Here is an 8208-nt window from a genome sequence, read left to right as displayed (position 1 = left end):
TAAGCAGTTATTGCACTGTAAGTTTATCTAAAAGTTTCTATTGGAACCATAGGAAGGTTAATTGGTACCTCAAAAAGGTACTAAATAAGAAAAAAAAACCTGAAAGGTATTTTATCGAACGTTCAGAAGGCTCATAATAGTACCTCAAAAAGGTACTAAATAAGAAAAAAACCCTGAAAGGTATTTTATCAAAGGTTCATAGTAGTACCTCAAAAAGGTACTAAATAAGAAAAAACCCTGAAAGGTATTTTATCGAACCTTCAGAAGGTTCATAATAGTACCTCAAAAAGGTACTAAATAAGAAAACAAACCTGAAAGGTATTTTATCGAACGTTCAGAAGGCTCATAATAGTACCTCAAAAAGGTACTAAATAAGAAAAAAACCCTGAAAGGTATTTTATCAAAGGTTTATAGTAGTACCTCAAAAAGGTACTAAATAAGAAAAAAACCTGAAAGGTATTTTATCGAACGTTCAGAAGGTTCATAATAGTACCTCAAAAAGGTTCTTTTTAAGAAAAAAAAAACCTTTGGGGGTTATTGAAAGAACCCTGTATTGGTTCTTTCAAGAACCCCCTAAAGGGTTCTTTTCCTAAAAAGAACCCCATTCGCAGTAGCTCCCTTATAGGTTCTTTCAAGAACCTCCTAAAGGGTTCTTTTCTTAAAAAGAACCCCATTCGCAGTAGCTCCCTTATAGGTTCTTTCAAGAACCCCATAAAGGGTTCTTTTCTTAAAAAGAACCCCATTCGCAGTAGCTCCCTTATAGGTTCTTTCAAGAACCCCATAAAGGGTTCTTTTCTTAAAAAGAACCCCATTCGCAGTAGCTCCCTTATAGGTTCTTTTTCGAGCCTTTTTCGTTTACAGTGCATAAGCTTACTTCCAGCAACCTTAAGCGTATTTCCAGCAACTTAAAGCCCACTTATGATTTGCAAACTCTTATATTATATTTATAATCCTTATCTAATAATCATAAAACACTTTGGATGTGTCACATGAGACTTTTAAATGACAACACTGTTGACTTAGGGTTTCACCTCCATTCGGTTCTGAAGGTTTTATTTGGATCCATGATCGATCCCACGCTTACATTTGTAAAAAGGTTTAGTATCTTGTTTATACTATGGTCACAAGTATTTTTTTTCACATTTTCAACCCCTGTTATTTTTGTTAAACACACGCCTGGTTTTCTTTGTAGATGCTAAAATTTTTATACTGGTAGTTTTATGAAGCAGATTACTTAAAGTGATTTATATTGTCTACCTGCTACAACTGAAATTTAATTTCACATTCATTATTAGCGATTTAGAGATCACTTATGTATATTCTTCCTATTCCATAAGTACAATTCATTTCTAAAGATAATGATTACCTATAACTTACTGTTTTGAAGTAACAACACAATATTTTTTGAATCGTGGTAAATTGTATTGCATAAATCAGTTTTAATGCTGTTTTATTAAAAACGTATTATTGGTAGGCTACATATGCGTTGCATTTTGCAAACACCAGAACCACTGTACAAGATTGTTTAAGAAACAGAGGAAGTCACGAAGTTGCATTGTTTTGATGAAATGCTTTGATGACGACACTTTTTTCCAATGCATTGTAAAGGCGAATCGATCCTTATTCAGTATACGCCACCCCCTGTTTGTTGTGATCAGTAAATAGTGCTTCCACTAAACTTGCTGTAGTTTTCTCGTTTCTGCTCGGATTTTAACAATTTTGCCATCGTTGGAAAGCACGATCATACATCTACACGAATCAATTGGCTACAAATCCAAAATAAGTACCATCGTTATCTTGTGATAACTTAAACTTCACCAAATTGTACCGATTCTCAGCAATTTACTTTATACAATAAAATTATCAAACTTTTGAAAATTAAAAGAGTATGTCTTGATTTATGCACATGAAAAGTTTCAAGTTTATATCTTATCTACAAAACTGGCAATCGTCGTTCAAACGTAGCCGCTCGGCGACACTTTTATCCAATGCATTGTAAACGCGAATCGATCCTTATTCAGTATACCGGTACGCCAGTACGCCACCCCCTGTTTGCTGTGATCGATAAATAGTGCTTCAACTAAACTTGCTGTAGTTTTCTCGTTTCTGCTCGGATTTTAACAATTTTGCCATCGTTGGAAAGTACAATTATATATCTACCCGAGTTTGCCTAATTTTAAACGAGAAAAGTACAGCAAGTTTAGTAGAAGCACTATTTACTGATCACAGCAAACAGGGGGTGGCGTATACTGAATAAGGATCGATTCGCCTTTACAATGCATTGGAAAAAAGTGTCGCCGAGCGGCTACGTTTGAACAACGATTGCCAGTTTTGTAGATAAGATATAAACTTGAAACTTTCTAGGTGCATAAAGCAAGACATACTCTTTCAATTTGCAAAAGTTTAATAATTTTATTGTATAAAGTAAATTGCTGAGAATCGGTACAATTTGGTGAAGTTTAAGTTATCACAAGATAAATCTAGTACTTACTTTGAGCTACTGTTTAATTGATTCGTGTAGTGGAAGCAGAAGCACTATTTACTGATCAAAGCAAACAGGGCTTATACTGAATAAGGATCAATTCGCCTTTACAATGCATTGAAAAAAAGCTTCGCTGGGCGGTTAAGTTTGAACGACGATTGCTCGTTTGGTAGATGAGATATAAACCTGAAACTTTTCAGGTGAATAAAGCAAGACATACTCTTTCAATTTGTAAAGGATTAATGATTTTATTGTAAAAATTAAATTGCTGAGAATTGGTACAAATTTGTGAAGTTTAAGTTATCACAAGATAAATCTAATACTTACTTTGTGCTTGCATTTAATTGAATCGGGTAGGTATATGATCGTGCTTTCCAACGATGGCAAAATTGTTAAAATCCGAGCAGAAAGAAGAAAACTACAGCAAGTTTAGTAGAAGCACTATTTCCGATCACAGCAAACAGGGTGTGGCGTACTGAATAGCCTAGCCTAAGGATCGATTCGCCTTTACAATGCATTGGATAAAAGTGTCGCCGAGCGGCTACGTTTGAACGACAATTGCCAGTTTTGTAGATAAGATATAAACTTGAAACTTTTCATGCGCATAAAGCAAGACATACTCTTTGCAGTTGACTTACATTGGTACATTCATTGTAAAAATTAAAATGCAAGCAGTTTTACGGACAATTTTCATATAAAACCGTTCAGGTCTACTGAATCTTGGCGTCTGACGTAATGGACTATTGCTAAAAATGAGCGGATTGCAGAGTCGTTTGCAGGACCTGTGAAGCATTGCAGCTGCAGCATAGCATTACATCATCGTTAAATCTTTAATTACTTGAACAGGTGTTAGCCAAACTTGAACAGGTGCTTGAATAACTTATCATTGCCTATCATTATTACGTCACAGTAACTTCCTACGTGCGTTTGAGATATTGCAAATTATTTTTGTCACTTGTAAAATTGTTACTTGAAAGTTGGTCGCATATTTAACTGTTTTGCTTAGTGCTGCCAGCTGGACGAAATTTCCGTCTTTTATCTAAGCAGTTTGTATCGCAGTGACAAGTTTTTAGAGGCGTACGGTGTTGCGTCCCAATTTCGACAGCTTTGAGGCTATTTTTACAGAAATACAATTCTTGAATAGACGTTTCCAGAAGAGTGTTTTTTTCGGTCATTGCATACAGACGAACGGATCCGGGAATCTTATGTTACAATTTTCCCACGAAGAGATTATGGTTTACCGCTGTGACCAAGCAGAAATTAGATAGCTACAGCACATTTAGTTGCAAACGTTTCATATTTTTATTTTTAAGGTAGTTATATTCAACACTCGACGTTGGTTTAATGTTTTTATTGTAAAAACACAGTAAAACTGTCAAAAAATCCATATCCATTCCGCTATATCACCTTCATTCCGCCGCTTTTCAGCATCCTTTTTTTTTCACCCTTTATGTTTTGTGACGTCATGTTGACCAGGGTGGCGGATTCTATACTTGCACCGTCTCAACTCTGTCTAATATAATCAAATCTGACTTTTCAAAAACCAAAGACTGGTGTGATAAATGGGGCTTCAAGATCTCCGCAAACAAATCAGCGGTTGTGCTTTTTACAAACAAACGTAAATATGATCCGTGTACACTCGAAATAAAAAATTCGTTAACCCCATCAAAAAAGACTACAAATACCTTGGGATCACATTTCAGTCAAATGGAAAGTATAGCATCCATGCTAAACATGTTGCAGAAAAATCCAAATCAAGACTAAACGTTCTTCGTGTACTGAAGGGCACAAACTGGGGAGCAGGAAAATGAGCACTGCTTTGCATCTACAGAGCCATAATATGATCGGTTATTGAATATGGCATGGAAGCATATTTTGCCACAAACAAAACCACACTCCATCCAATTCTGACATTACAATATGAAGCTCTAAGAATATGCTCCAGAGCAATGAAAAGTACCCTAATTTTAAACCTTCAACACTACTGCAATGAATTACCCTTGTCACTTAGATACGAGCAACTTTGTCTAAACTACAAAGCCCACATTCTGACATTTTTACGCCACCCAGCACATGACATCCTCGAGGAAAGTTTGCCAAGAAATTTGATCAACACAAGTAACTACCAACCATTCCATTCCCTCACCGAGACAATAGACACGAATATTACTGTAAACCTCATCCAAGAACCATCTATCCCACCCTGGGAAGTCTAGGCCTATATGCCCACAACTGACTACACCCTTGTAACTGAAACCCGGGACTGAAACCTCCCAGCTTGACCATCCAAATGCCATCTCTGGAATAGTCGCTGAGCACCTCACAAAAAATTACTCAAAATTTCTCAACATATATACAGACGGATCCAAGACCAACACGAAAACCGGATCTTCCTTTTTTGTAAACCGCCATGGAATAAAACGCTGTTTCACAATTAATAGATCCGCATCTGTGTTCAGTGCCGAACTGTTTGCAATAAAGGCTGCACTTATATGGATAAAAGAGACCAAACCAAGTAAGTCGGTCATCATTAGCGACTGCTTAAGTGCACTACGGACGATTTCAAATCCAACTTGGACAAAACACAGCTTAATCAATGACATACTTCTGCTTCACTCCAGCATTATATCAAATACAACAAAAGTAAAGTTTATATGGGTTCCTAGTCATGTAGGCATTCCCGGAAACGAAACTGCTGATTTCTTAGCAAAACTTGCTTCAGGAGCCATAGGCTACCAGCAATACCAACATCAGCCATTACCCCCATCTCCGCAAACACAAAACTCAGCCTAAGTGAAGTCAAAAACCTCACCAAAGATCTAGCTCTGCAAAAATGGAATAATCATTATATAAACAGTACCACAGGCCAACTCTACAAATCTATATATCCTGACACCAAAAGTGCAGGAACCAACAAAGTACCTGACCATCCAACCGTCTTTAGACTCATCATCTGGACTATGCGACACATGTATGACCCCTGAGACGGTGAATCATTTTCTATTTCATTGCAGTAAATATGCAACTCAAAGGAAGTGTCTTGAACAAAATCTGAGCACGTATGGAATGAACATATCGGTGAAAAATTTTGCTGAAAATCGTCCGACTATTACACATCTGCTGGCTTTTATAAACTCCTGCAATAAGCTCATTTAAATTATTATTTTAATCACTGTAATCATCCATGTTATACTGTAGTGCACCCGTGTCGTGTCTGCTCCCAGCCAGTGATCGATCGCTTTTTACATTGATTCAGCGTCTACAGACATTGATTCGGTGTGAAAAGCGATTGATTTGCTGGCTGGGCTTTTCTTATTTTGTTTCAGTTTGTAACACCAAGCGTGCAATTCCAAAGAAGTGCCTGACTTTCGTGGGCCTAACCTCCTACAAGAATTTCGTTTCCACTAATGATGTGTTTAAACTAGGCTACTGTATCGGATTATGTTGTGATGTGTCGTATTGCACCCTTCACTACGCCCTGTTGTGTTCTAACTGTGCTAAATAGCTATTATAATAATGACTCGTTTCTAGCACTAGTTGCTACGTTCATCTGATGAAATTGAAAGTAAAATTAACAACAAACAAGATGGTTTATTGCTTCACTGACGTTTCGCGCACCATGACAATGCGCATCCTCAGAGCGAATAACATACAAAATAAAATTTCACCAGGTTATATACTGCAGTGCGATTGAAGGCAAGAAAAAATAAAATAAAACACGCAATATTTTAAAAAATTGGCCAATAATGTGTGAGCGGTTACTTTCCTCGTTAAATTACGTAAAAACTTCCAACAATAGACATAAAAATTCGAAGCGGTGACGACCAACAGAAAAAGTGCGATTGAAGGCAAGAGAAATAGAACACAATGTTTTTAAAGATTGGCTAATGATGTGCGGTTACTTTCGACGTTAAATTACGTAAAAACTTCCAACAATAAACATAAATTCGAAGCACTGAAGACCACTAGAAATTCGAGACAAAAATAGATTGCAATGACTTTTCTAACTGTGTTTAAGTAGGCTTGAAGCCTGCATGTCGAGACAATAGTGATTTATAAGGTTTTGGTAAAAGGTTTCCGTCGTTCCGGTTGAGTACATTGCACTGTTTGGATGTGATGTTGATGAAGCAACTTTCTGCGGTGGTGCGTTGATAATAGCCTAATTACTTTCATTTTTCAAAATTTTTGTTTCTGACCAGTTAATTTTGTGATCCTCTTCTAACATATGTGAACAAAGGGCTGACTTTTCATGTTCCATATTTTTGACCGCTCTGCGATGTTCTTTGACCCGGGAATTTATACTACGTTCAGTTTGGCCAATATAAACTGCGTCACAATCATTACAAGGAATTTCATAAACAACACCACATTTATTGTCAAAAGGGGTGGGGTCTTTCGGTAGTGATAAAATATTACCGATGGTTCGAAATGGTTTCATAGCGACTTTAACTCCGGCGCGATTCAATGCTCGTCTTATCGACTCAGAAACTCCCTGTATGTATGGAATGGTGGTGAAACTGTTATAAGTTTTGCTGTTGCTTTGTTTGACCTGACGTTTGGTCGAGAAATGAGTGTGCCGTTCTGCCATTTTCTTGGGAAATCCATTAAGTTTTAAAGTGTTATAAATTTGTTTGTTTTCGTTTTTCTTGTTCTTTGCAGAGGTGACCAAGTTGTTGGCGCGGTTGTAAAGTGTTTTGGGAATAGATAATTTGTGTTGAAGAGGGTGGTGTGATGTGTATTGCATGTACCTGTTGGTGTGTGTTGGTTTTTTGTAAATCTCTGTAGCTAATGTACCGTTGGTTTGTCTGGTGACCTTCACATCAAGAAATGCTATGCTTTGGTTGTTTTCAACTTCTTTAGTGAATTGGATGGAGTCTGATATGGCGTTTAAGTGTTGATGAAATTGATCTATTGCGTGGTTTTGTAGTATAACATAAGTGTCATCTACATATCGAAGCCAAATTTTGGGTGGTGATGAAAAAGTGTTGAGAGCTAATTCTTCGATGTGTTCCATGACTAAATTGGCCAAAACCGGCGAAAGTGGCGACCCCATTAGTGTTCCAAAAACTTGCCTGTAAATTGTCGTTTTGTAGGTAAAAAACGATGCATTAAGGCAAATCTGTAGAGCACGTTCAATATCCGGATTGTCCAATCAGTTCTGTCTGAAAGAGTGCAATCTTGGGAGAGTTTATCTAAAGCGATACTACGGGCCATGTCGACAGGTACGGAGGTAAACAAACTGATTACATCAAAGGAAATTTGAACTTCATTGGGATTTATTTTATAATCGGCAATAATATCACAGAACTGTTTTGAATTTTTAACCGAGAAATCGGTGCACCCAACCAAAGGATTGAAAATATTGGCCAAGTGTTTTGCCAAATAATAAGTAGGCGAACCAACAAACGAAACAATTGGTCGAAGAGGAACTTCCGGTTTGTGTATTTTAGGTAAACCGTAAAATTTTGGAGCAATGTCGTCTGAACTTCTTAACTGTTTATAAGTCAAAAAATCAATTTTATTTTCAGTTTTTAATTTCCAAATGAATTTATTGAGATTAAGTTCGGTTGCCGGAAGAGGGTTCTTTTTACAATGACTGTCGCTAAAAGACCTTAGATGTTGTAAAGCGACATAAAACAAACCATAACAATCAATCAATCAACCAAATCATACTTGCACCGTGTTTTTACCTGTGATCTTGTGTTTTTGTGCTTTCCCAGCAAACA

The sequence above is a fragment of the Aplidium turbinatum genome, chromosome 10, assembly GCF_918807975.1.
Source record: "Aplidium turbinatum chromosome 10, kaAplTurb1.1, whole genome shotgun sequence".
In the NCBI taxonomy this organism is placed as follows: domain Eukaryota; kingdom Metazoa; phylum Chordata; class Ascidiacea; order Aplousobranchia; family Polyclinidae; genus Aplidium; species Aplidium turbinatum.
The sequence above is the reverse complement of the archived record's forward strand: the minus strand, read 5'-3'. Positions refer to the sequence as shown.